We start from the raw sequence: 16,749 nt of genomic DNA, 5'->3' as shown, positions 1-16,749 counted from the left end.
TATCAGACAAACCCAAATCGAACAATATTCTATAATACACCTAATCAGGGCTCCTCGAAACCATCAAGGTCATCAAAAACAAGGAAAGCCTAAGAAGCTTTCACCCTCTAAAAGCACCTAAGGAGACATGAAGATTACATTTCTTTTTAATTTTATTTTTTTTTACTGACGTCTAGTTGACTTACAATGTTTCAAGTGTATAGCAAAGTGTTTCAGTTATACGTGTATATATACTTACACATGTATGTATTTTCAGATTCTTTTCCATTATAGGTTATTACAAGAAATTGAATACAGTTCCCTGTGCTATACAGTAGGTCCTTGTTGTTCGCCTATTTTATGTAGAGTAATGTGTATCTGTTAATCCCAAACTCCTAATTTATCCCTCCCCCACCCCTTCCTCTTTGGTAACCATAGTTTATTTTCTATATGCAAGAATCTATTTCTGGTTTGTCAATAAAATTTGTAGAAGATTACATTTAATGTGGTACCTTAAATGGAATCATGGTATAGAAAAAAAAAGTTAGGTAAAAAGTAAGAAAATCTGAAGTATAGACTCTGGTTAATAATAATGCATTGACATAGTTTCATTACTTGTTACCAATGGATCATGTAAGATGTTAACAATGGGGAAAAGTCAGTGTAGGATATATGGGAACTCTCTCTACTTAATCTTTTCAACTTCTCTATAAATCTAAATCAATTCTAAAGTAAAACTTTACTTAAAAAAGAAAGCTTAAATATTAACATTTAGACAAAGTAGACTTTAGGAAAAGAGGCATTATTAAAGGAAAAATTCATAAAAAGGGCAATCTGCTATGAATAAATTCTAAATTTAAATTCTAAGTGTATACATATTCAGTTATATGCTCTCAAACTTTACAAAGGGAAAATAATAGAACTGCAAAAAGATAAATCTGAAATCACAGTGGGATACTTTTTAGCACTTCTCTCAGGAAACTAAAATAAGCAGACAAAAATCAGAATGGAATTAGGTTTGAACAACACAGTGACTAAAAATTTCCTCATTAATATATGAAAATTATGGCACTGAGGAAATATACACAAGTGCACGAGAAAATTTCATCAAAATTAATCATTTGGTAGACAAGTCTAAAATGAGTCTAAACAAATGTCAAAATGTTAAAATCACAAAGAATATGTTTCTGACTACAGTATAAGCTAGAAATGAATAACAAAAATATAACTAGAAAATATGCAGACACTTGGAAATTAACCACTGTGAAATAACCCACAGGTAGAACACAGTAGAACACAAAAGAACATAAATATAAAAACTTAAAAATTTTGTACTGATTTATAATGAAAATACAACATATCAAAAAATAGTATTACACATTCATATTCATAGCTGGATTATTCATGATTATCCAAAAGATGGAAACAACTCAAATGTCCATTGATGGAATAATGGATAAAGAAAATGTGACATATCCTTACAATGGAATATTATTCAGGCTTTTTTAAAAGGAAAGAAACTCTAACACAAGCTACAACATGGATGAACCTTGAGGACATCATGCTAAGTGAAGTGGGTCGATTACAAAAGGAAAAATACAGCATGATTCCACTCACATGGGATATCTAAAGTAGTCAAATTCATAGAAACAGAAAGTAAAATGGTGGTTGTCAGTGTCTGGGGGTAAGGGGGTAAGGGGCATTTTTTAATGGGTATAGAGTTTCAGATTTGCAAGATGAAAAATGCCCTAGAGATAAGTTTCCCAACAATGTAAAGATGGTTTACACCATTGATCTATACACTTAAAAATGGTCAAAATGCAAATTTTAATGTTATAGGTTTTTTAACCACAATTTTTAAAAAGTGGGTTACTGTTAAAACAGGCTTACAAGGAAATTTACAACCTTAAATTCCTTCATTAGAAAATAAGAAATGCTGGTAAAATAATCTAGTTATCCAGTTACTCTCAAGCACTTTGAAAAAAACAGCAAATTAAACCCCAAATAAAGGTCAAGGAAGGAAATAAGAAATAGATGGGCAGGGACAAAAATAAAACAGAAAACAAATGTACAGCAGAGAAAAATCAACAAATCCATATGTTGATTCTAGAGTGGAAAGGATTAAATATATAAATCCTTATCAAGACTGATAAAAGCGAGGAAGAGGGAAAGTACACAAATTACAGTATCACAAATGAAAAGGTGGATATCACTTGTAAAATATAACAATAGATATTATGAACACTTTAACACTAATAATTGTTATGACAATTTTTATTAAGTGAACAAATTACTGAAATACAACTTAGCAAAACTGATGCTAGAAGAAACAAAATATCCAAATGGTCCTGTATCTACTAAAAAAACTGAATCTGTAATTAAAAATTCTCTTCTCAAATAACTTCAGACCCCAGTGGCTTCCTAGTTGGAATATTCCAAACATTTAAGGAAAAACAAGCAACAGCAACAACAACAACAACAAACCCCAATATTACCCCAAATCTTGCAGGGAACGTAAAAGAGGACACATTTGCCAACTCACTTTAAATAGCCACCATTATCTTGATACCAAAACTGACTGATATTTTATGAAACCAAAATTAAAGGCAAATCATTTATAAACACAGATGCAAAGAAACTAAAAAAAAATTATCAAATCAAATTATATATGAAAATTACATCATATCACAACTCAGCTGGATTTAGTTCAGAATGCAAAGTTGGTTTAATATTCAAAAATTCATCATATAACTGAACACATTAATAAAATAAAAGGAAACTATTCTATGATTATTTAATTAGATGCAGAAACGGTATTTGATAAAATTCAACACCTACTCATGATAAAAAACTTGCAGCAAACTATAAATGAAAGGGAACTTTCTGACTCATAGAGAGTATTCACCAAAAAACTTAGAAGAGACAGCATAATTTAAAGTAAAATACTGAAAGAATTTCCCCTAAGAGACGAATCACTGAACTGGGGGGTTTGTAATCAGTGCCAAGAGGGAAAAAAAAAAACCTGCTTTCATTATTCATAGTCAACATGATTACGCACCTTAAAAATGTATAAGGACCTTCAAATTAATTGTTAGAATAACTGAATTTAACAAAATTGCTGGATCCAAAAGAAATACATAAGAGACAAGCATGTTTATACATACCCAAATAACTTGGAAGAAATCTAACAAAAGACATATATACAAAACTACAAAATGTATCAAGAGAAATTAGAGACAAAGGTAGGGAAATTGCACATTCATGTTGTGGAAGGAAGACCTAATATTATAAAGATATCAACTTCCTCTTAATAGGTCTATAATTCAGAGGACTCACATCAAAATCTCAGCAGTGCTCTATGTGCAAATATCTATATGGAAATTAACAGAATGATTCCAATTTTTATACAGAAATGTGAAGGGCCAAACACAGCAAGGCAATCTTAAAGAACAAAATCGAAGAAATTAAAATTAGCAGAAGTAACTACGTATAAAGTCACAGTAATTAAGGTATTGTGGTATTGGTATAAGGATAGATAAACAGTAGGATTGAAAAGGGACTCCCACATATACAGTAATTTCATTTACTAAAAAAGTGACATTGCAGTGTGTTGTGATCATCCATGGAGGACGGGATCTACCTCCCCCCTAAAATTGGTTCAGGTGTTGAGAATGTTGACATCACACACACACATATTAGGGAGAAGCAAAGAATAAAATTCAATACCCATTCATGATAAAAAAAAAAAAAAAAAAACCTCTTACCAAAGTGGGCATAGAGAGAATATATCTCAACATAATAAAAGCTACTTATGGGAAACCCACAGCCAACATAATATCAATGGTGAAAAGCTGAAAGCCTTCCCACTAAAATCTGGAACAAGACAAGAATGCTCACTGTCATCACTTCTATTCAACATTGTACTGGAATTCCTAGCCATAGCAATTAGACAAGAAAAAGAAATAAAAGGGATCCAAATTGGCATAGAAGAGATAACTATCACTATATGTAAATGCCATGACACTACCTATAGAAAACCCTAAAGGAAGGTATGAAAAGATTAATTACTCACATATTGATCTTTCTGGGGAGAACATGGCAGGAACAAAATCCTATCCAAAAAATGGCCTAAGTGGCTTGAGAGAAAGTGGGAATGAGTACCCTGATGATTCAGGGATGAAGCCACAAGAGTCTGCACACAGTGTCTGGGGCTTGTGTAGTCTGAACTTCCCATGACATAACCACATAACACCTATGGGATGCAGCAAAACCAGTTCTAAGAGAGAAGGTCACAGCAATACAGACCTTCCTGCAAAAACAAGAAAAATCTCAAATAAACAACCCAATCTACCACCACCCAAAATCAGAAAAAGATGAACTTCCCACCAGCACCACATGAGGTTGTGGGCAAACTTTCTTACCAGATTTAGGGCAGAAGGAAAAGCAGGAGGTAGAGTCTGAAAGCTGTCAGCAGCCAAACATCAAAAACGGAATCAGACCTTTATTATAGAGAGTAGTGGGGTAATCAACGATGCTAGATAACCAGATACCCATTAGAAGAAAAATGAATCTTGACCACTACCTCATACCATACACAAAAACTGGACTCCAGGTCCATTGTAGGATTAGAGATCTAAAAGTAAAAGTTCAAACAATAAAGCTTCTAACAGCTAAAATAGGAGACTCTCCTCATGTTCTTAGGGTACAAACAGATTCCATGAACATAGCACAGAAAGCAATTATCTTCAAGGAAAAGATTCATAAGCTACTCCTTATTATCAAAAGATACCTCTGAGAGTGAGAAAAAAAGAGTGTGAGAAAATGTCTGCAATGCATACATCCAACAAAGGTCTCGGGTATCGAATATATAAAGAAACCTTACACAGCACAAAGATAAAGAAAACCCAGAGGAAAATGAGCAGAAGACTTGCACAGGAACTTCACAAAAGGAGACATCCAAAAAGACAATAAAAATATTCAAAAAAAGATACTGAAATTGGTCTTCAGGGAAATGCAAATGAAAACCAAAGAATCTCACTCTACATCTACCAGAATTAAAATTAAAATGACTGACAGCTTAATTCTTAGCAAGGATGTGAATAAAACGAAACTCTTATCTTTGCCGACATGAATGCAATTTATTATAACCACTAGGGAAATGGATTGGTAGTGCTCACTGAAATAGAAACATACTCATATCTTATGACCCATCAATTCCATCCCTGAGTACATACTCAGTAAAAATGCACCAATGCACCAAGTTTAGATGGGCATCAAACATACAGGAATGTTCTCAACAGCAACAATGACCAAAAACTGGGAAAGATCTAAATGCCCATCAAAAGTAGAATGGATAAATTCTTATATACATATACAGTGTAAAACTCTGTGACAGTGACAGTCAAGGAGCTACTGCTACTTGTAGCACCTATGAAGGATTGTCACTGAGTGAAGGAAGCTACCACAAAAGAGTACATGTTGTAGAAATTTACTTATTTAAAAAATCCAAAAATCAGCAAAAATAATATTTGGTGATAGGATTCTGATTCCCTCTGGGTACTGAAGGTCATGGTTGTGAGGGGATTCCTGAGTTCTAGTGATGCTTTATTTCTTCGTCTGGGTGGTAGTTACATGGATGTGCTCACTCTGAGAAAATTCATGGCAATAAACACTTAGAATTTTTGCACTTTTCTGTCTGGAATGCTTCAACTGAATAGCTTCCTTGAAAAAAGAATGTTACGTATACCATGCAATTCAAAACAAAGGCTTTAAAAAGGTGAATCCCTTTCTTTAAGAAACTAACAATAGAGTTACCACATGATCTAGGATCCCACGCCTGGCATATATCTGGACAAAACTCCAATTCAAAAAGATACATGCACCCAGTATTCACAGCAACACTAGTGACAATAGCCAAGACATGGAAGTAACCTAAATGTCCATTGACAGGTGATTGGATAAAGAAGTTGTGGTATAAAAATACACAATGGAATACTACTCAGCCATTAGAAAGAATGAAATAATGCCATTTGCAGCAACATGGATGGACCTGGAGATCATCATACTAAGTGAAGTAAGTCAGACAGAGAAAGACAAATATCATATGATACCACTTATATATGGAATCTAAAAAATGAGACAAATGAACTTATTTACAAAACAGAAAGAGACTCATAGACATAGAAAACAAACTTACGGTTACCAAAGGGGAAAGGTGGGTAGGGATAAATTAGGAGTTTGGGTTAACAGATAAACACTACTATACATAAAAGAGATAAACAGCAAGGTCCTACTGTATAGCACAGGGAACTATATTCAATACCTTTTAATAGCCTATAATGAAAAAGAATATGAAAAAATATGTGTATATATTTGTATGACTGAATCACTTTGCTGTAGACCAGAAACTAACACAACATTTGTTTGTTTGTTTTTGTTTGGGGTTTTTTGGTGCTGGAAGGTAATCAGGTTTGTTTATTTATTTATTTTAACGGCGATACTGGGGAGTGAACCCAGGACCTCATGCATGCTGGCACGCACTCTATAAATCGCTGAGCTATACCCTACCCTCCACAACATTGTAAATCAATCATATTTCAATTAAAAACTAAGTGAATCTCCAAAGCCTCCCCCTCTGATCACTTTTAGTCAGTTCTGTTAATAAGTCATAGGGCGGGGATTGTTATAGTGAAGGAGGTGAGACTAGAGAAGGCACCATATTATGGGCAGGAGCACATCCTTTAAGGTTTTTCGTCACATTGTATCTGGGGCTCTGCCTGCTGTCACAACACCAGGAACACTGCCTTAATTTCTATGAGTCAGTCTTCCTGGCTGGTGCACTACAGGGTTCAGGACACTTGGGGAGGGTCCCCAGGCTGGGATCACTTTAGATAGTCCAGCATCTGGACGGAGGATCCAGCCAGCCTCCCCGACACACACACACACCTGACTCACGCACACAACTCTCTCTTAGTAAAAACCACTCTGGAGAACAGCTTTCCACAGGTGGACAGAGACACAGCGACATTTGGAGGAGATTAACAGGAGAGGAAAGGCTGGAAGCCAAGTCCCAGAATGGTGGGATGGACAGCAGAAACTCAAGAGTGTGAAGAATAACTGTAGATAGAATTTATAGGTACTGAGTGTCTCTGAGACGGGCTCTGTGTTTTTAATAACATCCTCCGGTGAGTGTTTACTAGATATGGTGCTGTGCTCTTCCTCTCTTTCATTTTTCAAATTGTGGTAAAATCAACATAACATACAATTTATCATTCTGACCATTTCTAAGTGGACAGTTCCATGGTGTGAAGTCCATCCAATCCCAGAATTTCTTGCATCTTGCAAAACTGAACTCCAGACCCGTTAAACACTCACTCCTCATTCCCCACTCCCCAAGTTCTTTACTGAACGACTGAACAAAGAAATTTCAGGTCACAACTTTCCATCAAAGCAGGGCTGGGCCCCAGGGGCTCTCTGGCCGCCCCCTCTCCTGCTCAGCCATCCACTCCCACGGGGTCTGTGTACATCTGTGGCCTCAGCCAGTACGGCTAGGGGATGACTCCCTGGTTCCCACCCACCCCTCAAAAGGCCCTCCATCCTTCCTGAAAGAGGAATGCGACAACTCTTTCCCCCCTTGAAGATGATCTTCCCTCCCCCGAGACCCCCCTCCTGTCGCCATGGACCACCCCCTCTCCTGGACCCGCACACAGCTCTCCCCATTCAGGGTCTCACCTCCGGCCCTCCTCCATCCCTACCAGCCTCTACTCTGGCCTCATCGTCTCTCCCCAGGGGCCTCCCCTCCATGCCTGCCTTCCACACTCATCTATGGTGTCAGCCTTCCAGTGAAAATCTGTCAGGGGGTCTGCATGTCCATCTAAACAGGACCATCTGGCCTCTGCTACCTCATCCTCTTGCCTCTCCATCAGGCCAGGTCACCGATTGACTCCCCAGACCCTGCCTCCTGTCTCCACGCTTCGGTCATATACATGCTTCCATCTGCCAACAATGCCCTACCTCCCTCCCTCTCTCTCCCAGAGATGTATCCTCGCCCTTCGAAATGATAGGTCCAGCCTCACTTCCTCCTGCACAACCTACTACACTGATGGGTCACCTCTCCCCAGGGTCAGTTCTTTTCAAAAAAATTTTTTTAAATTGAATTATGGCTGATTTACAACGTTGTGTTAATTTCTGGCATACAGTATAGTGATTCAGTTATATATGTATTTCTTTTCATATTCTTTTTCATTATAGGTTATTACAAGCTATTAAATATTCTTCCCTGTGCTATAGAGTAGGACCTTGTTGTTTATTTTATATATAGTAGTGTGTATCTATTAATCCCAAACTCCTAATTTATCCCTTCTCGCCCCTTTCCTCTTTCGGTAACCATAAGTTTGTTTTCTATGTGTGCCTGCCCAGGGTCCATCCTTAACCCTCCTGAACACTCAGGGTGTCTAGCCACCACACTCGACACTTCCCCAAGTGGCTGATCATCAAAGTGGAGGTTGGGGGCTCCCTTTGAAACCTCCTGTAAAGACATTGCTGGCAGCAGGGGAGTGGTACCCTCTCCCTGAAGTCCCAGATCTGACCCCTGAGTCCAGGACACAGTCAATGACACAGCCTTCCTGGTAAATCGGAGTGTCTGCCCCAAAGTGGGCAGGGGCAGGAGCAGAGGGGGCACTTCCAAGTACTACCTTTCACCATGACAGCCCCCCCGCCCCCAATTTTTCCCTGCAGAGGTGTAAACTGATTGAAGGAGATTAAGTGACTTGCCCAAGATTAGTCTGTGGCCACCACTGACTGGATAAGAACAAAACTCTTTGCAGTATAATCTGTCCCAAAAGAGAAGACCCCAGCACTGTCTCTTGGGAAGACTTCAGGAATGTCTCCAGAAACACGCTGCTCATCAACCAGTCCCAGTCCGAGCTAGGGTATAAGAACTGTTTTGACTTCAATTAGCATCTCCTGGTGTATCTAGAAGCACATGTGGTAAAAATAAGTTTGGAGAATGACACGTTAAACAGAATTAAATGAGTTGCTTTCTTGCAGGACTTCTCAAGGCCTTTAACAGGACGCTATGGGACTCCGAGAAGGGGCAGGACAGTGTGTCCCAGCCTGATCTGAACGCGCCCTATTATTTTCAGGAACATCTCCTGTGGGACTCCACAGAACATGCACGGTTTGAGAATACCAGTGAACAGACTCACGGAATTAATTAGAACTGAATCTCATTAATTAGATCTGAATATCATTAATAAAAAATTACATACAGAAATGACTAACCTCCTTTAATTTAATCACACTAATTATGTTGGGCTCAACCTAGTAGCAGCTCAGAGTGCTATTTTTCTTAACACATTTTTCATCTTTTAAAAAAGGTGTAGATGAATTTTTCCTCTCCTAATGTGCAACTTGAAAAAAACAAGTTGGTGTCAGAGCAGACATTTTCCAGTATTTGAATACATATACACAGGCACACACACAGACATACACACACACATACACACACACCCCAAGTTGGAAAGCAAATCCAAACGGCCAGCTCTGTGCCCTCTCTCTTCCTGCTCCAGGGAAGGAAATTGATGATAATGGGGAGCTATTAGGTGCTCTGCCCTCCCCACCCATGATGCAGTGCCTTCCCATGATCACCCCTGAAGTCACAAGTCTCCAGTTTACAGATGAGGAAAGTGAGCCTCTGAAAGTATAAGAAGATTTTTGGATCTTAAAGATCGCAGACTTCCCAAGCATGTATGATACATGAGGTGCTGGACCAGACAGTGGGAAGGATGTGGGACAGGCAGGTATCCAAGTCTACAGAGCAATCAGCGGTCAGGCAGGAAAGCACAGACAGGCTTAAATGTGGCTGGAGTGTCTAGCTAAGACCCCACCAACAAAGGGGAGCCCATGAGCCCCGTCTGTCAAGACAGATAAAAGCCTATAGAAGAGGGAACAGCCACACAGAGCTAGAAAGAGCAGATGCTGTGTAGACGCTACTGTTGAAGGAAGACCCAGACCAACATGCAAAGCTCAGCTCACTCTGCCAAGACATGGACATCACCCATGTGTCCAATAGCCAGATGAACACATAGGGACAATGTGGTCTACACATATGCTGAAATATTACTCAGCGCTTACAAAGGAGGAGACCCTACCATCTGCAACAGCATGGATGGATCTGGAAGACATTATGCTATGTGAGATAAGCCAGTCACAGAAGGAAGATGCTTGTGTGATTCGTCTGACACGGGCATCTACAATAGTCAGTGGTACAGAAGTAGATGCTGAAACGGCGGTTGCCAGGGGCTGGGGGAGGGCAGATGAGGAGTTGTCCTTCAAGGGATACAAAGTTTCAGTTATGCAAGATGCATACGTTCTAGAGACTTACCAATACAACCTAGCGCCCATAGTTAACCACGAGGAATACTACGCACTTAACACATTTTTTAAAGAAGGTAGATTTCACGTTAAGTGTTTTCACTATAAAACAAGCAAAGAAAAAACAAAGAGACAGGAGAAAACTTCTGGAAGTGTTGGGTCTGCTCATTCCCTGAATCGTGGTGATGGTTCCACAGGTGTACCCACCTGTTCAAGTGTATCAAGTTGCATGCATTAACAACATGCACTGTTTTGGTAGACCAGTTATATGGCAATAAAGCCGAAGGAAAACAGAAGTTCTAACCATTTCGATGAAGAGGGCAACGCAGAATGGTCTGTACAGCAGTGAGCCTAGGAATCCAGCGATTACAGCGACTGAGAGGGTGAGCTAATAAAAAGGAACAAAAGAGCCTTGCCCGAGGGACCCAGGACACAAGGGCAGGGAGGGTGTGTGGGCAGATGCTGAGGTGTTTCACAGAACCTCTTCTTCTCCCAACTTATCAAACACACAGAAGCAAGTGGAGAGGATGATGTAACAAACCTCCACAAATACACCGTTCAGGTTTTACAACGGTATCACCCCTACCCCCTCTTCTTCGTAGTATTGGCCCGTTTTTTTCAACTGTGTTGTTTTTTCTTATTGATCTGAAAGAATTCTTTATTCAGACAGAATACTAATCCCTTCCGGCAAACGCATCACAGATATTTATTCTAGGAGGCAATCTGCTTTAAATGTTATCTAGTGTCCCTTCGCTTAAAGAAGGTGCTGGTCACAGAACTAGAACAAATCATAATAAAATTTATATGGAACCACAAAAGACCTAGAATTGCCAAAGCATTACTGAAGAGAAAGAAACAGGCTGGATGAATAACTCTCCCAGAATTCAGACAATACTATAGAGCTACAGTCATCAAGACAGCATGGTATTGGTACAAAAACAGACATATGGACCAATGGAACAGAATAGAGAGCCCAGAAATGAACCCACAAACTTTTGGTCAACTAATCTTCGACAAAGGAAGCAAGAATATACAACGGAATAAAGCAAATGGCGTTTGGAGAACTGGACAGCAGCACGTAAAGCAATGAAGCTAGAACACCCCCTTACACCACACACAAAAATAAACTCAAAATGGATCAAAGACTTAAACATAAGACAAGATACAATAAACCTCCTAGAAGAAAATATAGGCAAAACATTATCTGACATACATCTCAAAAATGTTCTCCTAGGGCAGTCTACCCAAGCAATAGAAATAAAAGCAAGAATAAACAAATGGGACCTAATTAAACTTACAAGCTTCTGCACAGCAAAGGAAACCATAAGTAAAACAAAATGACAACCTACAAAACGGGAGAAAATTTTTGCAAATGATGAAACCAACAAAGGCTTGATCTTCAGAACATATAAGCAGCTCATATGACATTATAAGAAAAAAACCAAACAACCCAATCCAAAAATGGGCAGAAAACCTAGACAAGCAATTCTTCAAGGAAGAAATACAAATGATCAATAGGCACATGAAAAAATGTTCAATATCACTAATTATCAGAGAAATGCAAATCAAAACTACAATGAGGTATCACCTCACACCAGCCAGAATGGCTATCATTCAAAAGTCCACAAATGACAAATGCTGGAGAGGCTGTGGAGAAAAGGGAACCCTCCTACACTGCTGGTGGGAATGCAGTTTGGTGCAGCCACTGTGGAAAACAGTATGGAGATTCCTCCAAAGACTAGGAATAGACTTACCATATGACGCAGGAATCCCACTCCTGGGCATATATCCAGAAGGAACCCTACTTCAAAATGACACCTGCACCCCAATGTTCATAGCAGCACTATTTACAATAGCCAAGACATGGAAACAGCCTAAGTGTCCATCAACAGATGACTGGGTGAAGAAGTTGTGGTATATTTATACAATGGAATACTATTCAGCCATAAAAATGACAACATAACACCATTTGCAGCAACATGGATGTTCCTGGAGAATGTCATTCTAAGTGAAGTAAGCCAGAAAGAGAAAGAAAATACCATATTAGATCACTCATATTTGGAATCTAAAAAGAAAAAAAATGAACATAAATACAAAACAGAAATAGACTCGTAGACATAGAATACAAACTTGTGGTTGCCAAGGGGGCAGGGGGTGGGAAGGGACAGACTGGGATTTCAAAATTTGTAGATACTGACAGGCATATGCAGAATAGATAAACAAGATTATACTGTGTAGCACAGGGAAATATATACAAGATCTTGTGGTAGCTCACAGCAAAAAAACAAAGTGGCAATGAATATATGTATGTTCATGCATAATTGAAAAATTTTGCTCTGCTCTGGAATTTGACACAACATTGTAAAATGACTATAACTCAATAAAAAAAAAAAAGAAGGTGCTGGTATTAATAATGTTCAACTAACCAGTCTTTTATGATGGGTCCATGCTCATGTGCGTGGGTCTTGCCTTTTCCCGCCTTGAGGGCACACGGAAAATCTCTTCTATGGATTTTAACATCTTGCTCATCATTTTGACCTTGAATTCTATCGGCATTTACTCATGTGTATGCGGTGAGGTAGGGATCTCATCTGATCTTTTCCCATGTGGACAACCACCTGTCCTGCATCATTTCCCACTTGGTCAGCAACACGTCTGCCATCTCCTGGGTTCCTGGACACATGGGAATTTGTTACAGGGTGTCCCACTGGTCCCATTCAGTCTCTCCCTACTCAGACATCACAAATCTTAATTGCAGCTCCCCGTCAGGAAACTGCCCACCCCTCTCCTATGCCAGCTTTCCCTTCACTCCACGTTGTGTTTTCTTCCAATGCCTGGTATCTGGGAACTTCTCTGCTTCTCTTAGGATCTTATACTTTAGGAACATCCTTGGCCAGTTTGACATGCATTTTTCTGTCTTTGAACTTGGCCAAGGGCATGCTAACACCCTACAAGGCAGCCATTTTCACCAACACGACATCTTCTAACTTGACGTATTTTTCTGGGCCTTGACCATAATTTAAATACAGCTTCTTAATCCCTCCCACGTTGCCTCAGGATAATCACTGGAATTTATATAATTCTGATTCATGCATTTCACAGATCAAGGGCCTGTAGAACAGAGATATCATAGGAGTAGGGAGGCCTAGGATTTCATTCTCCCAGTGAGGGGATAAAGAAATAGGACTCAGCTCCAAACCTAAACTGTGGAAACATATTCACAGAGTTATCCTGGGAAAAGACAGCGGACACACTCTGAGCGTGAGTATTCTGAAGTTACAGAAAGGCTTGTTTGCAGCAGAAAAACAAACAAACCCAGGTCTCTTCCCTCCCAAGTTCATCTTACAGAGATTCATTCTTGCATCACTGACATTTTAAAAATATCCATTTCAGTGCCAATTTTCTGTCACAGAAGAAATATGCTTTTCTGCAGGGAAGAAAACCCTGATGAGTATATTCACTTAAACGACGGGCCCATTACACCGCAGATGGGTGAGCACGGCTGGCAAGGGCCCTCAGCCTCTTGTCAGCTGCAATTGATTTTAATGCTCTAATGGCATTTCGGGATACATAAAAATTCACTAGGTCTTTTCTGGGCTCAGAAGAAGGAAATACCTTCTACCGTAGAGGCACAAACAGAACTGCCCCATAGTTCCATCAGAATGCCATGACAATTCCAGTTTCCTTAAGAAAATCTTCAAGAAGCCAGTTCCATGGTGGACAGTCCCTGGAAGGTGGATGGAGTTGGGTGGCTTGGGCTCCCAGCAGGTCAGAATTTCACTGTAATCGGTGAGACTGCTTCCCCATCAGCAACGCCTCCCTTCACCAGCTGCCCTTACAGCCAACAATCCAAAGCACTTCCCTTTCCAGAAACCCCCCAAACTTCTTTACCATTTTCACAAAGGATGGGTCGACCCATCTACTGCATTTAAGGCTGTTTATGACTAAACAGAGAGTCAAATGGGATAGAAAAGGTCCTGTTGGGGGCACAAAAGTGAATTCACAACCTTTAAAGACTGACAACTTTAAGGTTGTCAAAGGTCAAAAAAATACTCATCTATAAGATTCTTATGCCCAAAACCCATGAAAAATCAGGCCACTCCTGTGAAGTTACCCACTCCATTTCCTTGGAGGGAGCTGACTGTTCTACATCTTCTAGGTGCCTTATGAATGTACTTCACCCCAACACCCACAAAGCCACTGTGGAATCCACCCAGGACAGTTGTGACAAGAACGTCCCCCAATGTGATGTGAGGGAATTTGCACCCAAGCAAAGCACAGTGAGTAACAGCAGCTACCTAGATGCTGGGTTAACAAGTAAGATAAGTGCAGTTACCCTGCTTTACAAAACGGTGGTCTCCCAGCAGCTCCAAGCAGCAAGGCCTGTGTTCTGCTGTCCCAGAGGCCAAACAATGGTTCTGAACCATGTCTTGACCCTCCAGTATCTCATCTCCACTGGTGGTCATCTTCATCCTCAGAATTGGCACAGAGCTTCCCCACTGGGAATGCACCTCTCCTTTGGGAGTCCCAAAGCCACCCTACCTATGACACCTTGGACAGATGCCCAGCATTGCCCATCCGACTGGCAGATACTCCCTCCCTTGAATGCATAAGGACCCACGGAATCCACCAGATGCTCAGACGTGCTCTGGGCATCACGCTCACCACACCCGGCTCAGCTTCCTCACTACTGACGACATTCTCTTTTTCAAACTTACCCCAACCCACACACCAGCTCCCCTACTAGCAAGAGTCTGGTGTCTTTCAAAGCATCTTCAGCCCAGAACCCATCTCCTCCAAACTTCCCCTGTACCAGTCGCTCGGCTGGCACCTGGGCTACGCACCTGTGCAAATCTGCTCCCTTAGGTCCTTTGGGCCAAGAGCAAGCCAAGTGCCAACCGTGGGTCTGCGGGATGAGGGCCACCATACAGCTTCACCCATGGGGCCACCACCCCTCATTCCTGGTCACCTTAGGAGCACTCTTTTTAACCAGAGTAAGCGTCTTCCAATTGGAATCCTAATATTTCAAAATGGTAGACTTCCAGCAGACTAGTCACAGACAAAGGTTCGATGGAGAAAGGTTTCAAATGGGATCTACTGCTGCTGGTGTGTAGCTGCTTTCAATATAAATAGGAATCTAAGTAGAGGAGAGGATAGCTCAGAGGTAGAGCTGGTGCTTAGCATGCAGGAAGTCCTGGTTTCAATTCCCAGCACCTCTGTTAAATAATAAATAAGTAAATATACAAATAAATTTCAGAAGTAAAAATAAACCTAATTACCCCCTCCAAAAAAACCAATAAATAAATAAATAGGAATCTAAGTAGGAGTTACCCAAGTAAAGGAATCCATGAGGACTGTGGTTTACAGAAGCACGGAGTATAATGAGGGGCGGGGCATGCGCACTTTGGGAGGGGAACGGGGCCGGGGAGAGGGGACGGGGCGGGGGAGGGGAGGGGCGATTCCAGGCAACAGAAACGCCCCCCAGTGGTTCCAGTGCTCATCGGCCCCTTGGCTGTGACTCAGACCCCAGCTTCAGACCCCATGTGCTCAGGTTAGTACTGATTATACGTAAGTAACACAGCTGCCCAGGAGTAAAAACTAGGACAACTGCCCAGTCCCACGCCGAGGGCAACGTCCCTCCAGTAAAACGGCCCCGTGTCACACAGGTCAGAAGCAAAACGTCATGCCACGCGAGATGCCCTCCTCTTTCTTACCGAAAAAGAGCGGTTTGGTGATGTCCTGGAAAACCTCCCAGTGATGAAATCTTTCTGGAATAAAACCGAAGAAAAGAGAAAATTACTTTGGTTTCAGAAATGATCCGGGGCGCTCACATAGAGAGAGCTCTTGCAAGCACAGAAATTTAAATGAGCGCAAGGCTTTGAATACCTGTCACAGCAAGCCGATTGTAGTTCTAATGAGATGATCAGAAATTACCCGACACAAGTAATTAAAACGTGTCTTTAGTCTTGCATCACGTGGTGACCGCCTTAACATCACAGTTGGGCAAATAAAGCGAGGAGAGGCTATCGGCATTTCAATAAACCCCTGAAAGTCCTCATGAATATGTATTTCCCCACAACAAAGCCTGACCCACTAGCAGGCAGAACCAGTATTTGGGGACACTTTCCGAAGAGGTGGGTGTGGGGGGGGGGGAATGAGGAGAGATTAAAGGAAAGAGAGAGGAGGCAGGCCACCTGGCATCTTCTCTGCCGGGCTTCCCAGTCCACACCTCCTCCCGGGGCATCATGGTTTCGGAAACAGAACAGAAAAGAGGCCATCAAGTTTCACCCTCCTCTTGAACAGAGGACGTTTTGCAGATACAAAACTGGGGAGAAAGGAAGGCCCTCAGATTCAAGGGCACCAGGAGGGCAAGGCCCCCCGGGCTGGATCAGCAAC

The 16,749-nt window shown here is 40.9% G+C and overlaps 1 protein-coding gene across 3 annotated transcripts in view; it reads right to left on the bottom strand.

The window, feature by feature from the left end:
* The window catches only part of APBA2 (amyloid beta precursor protein binding family A member 2), a 176,563-nt gene that overhangs the window by 82,362 nt on the left and 77,452 nt on the right, over positions 1–16,749 (bottom strand). For 2 of the 3 annotated variants that reach the window (XM_074353929.1, XM_074353928.1), the window contains exon 3: positions 16,068–16,121. The exons of the other annotated variant lie outside the window; for it this stretch is intronic. The gene's annotated coding sequence lies outside the window, so the exon portion shown is untranslated. The remainder of the gene's footprint in view (positions 1–16,067; positions 16,122–16,749) is intronic. 3 annotated transcript variants of the gene reach the window in all.

The sequence above is a fragment of the Camelus bactrianus genome, chromosome 27 (genome assembly GCF_048773025.1).
Source record: "Camelus bactrianus isolate YW-2024 breed Bactrian camel chromosome 27, ASM4877302v1, whole genome shotgun sequence".
Taxonomy (NCBI): domain Eukaryota; kingdom Metazoa; phylum Chordata; class Mammalia; order Artiodactyla; family Camelidae; genus Camelus; species Camelus bactrianus.
Note: the sequence above shows the minus strand (reverse complement) of the source record. Positions and strands in the feature narration are given on the sequence as shown.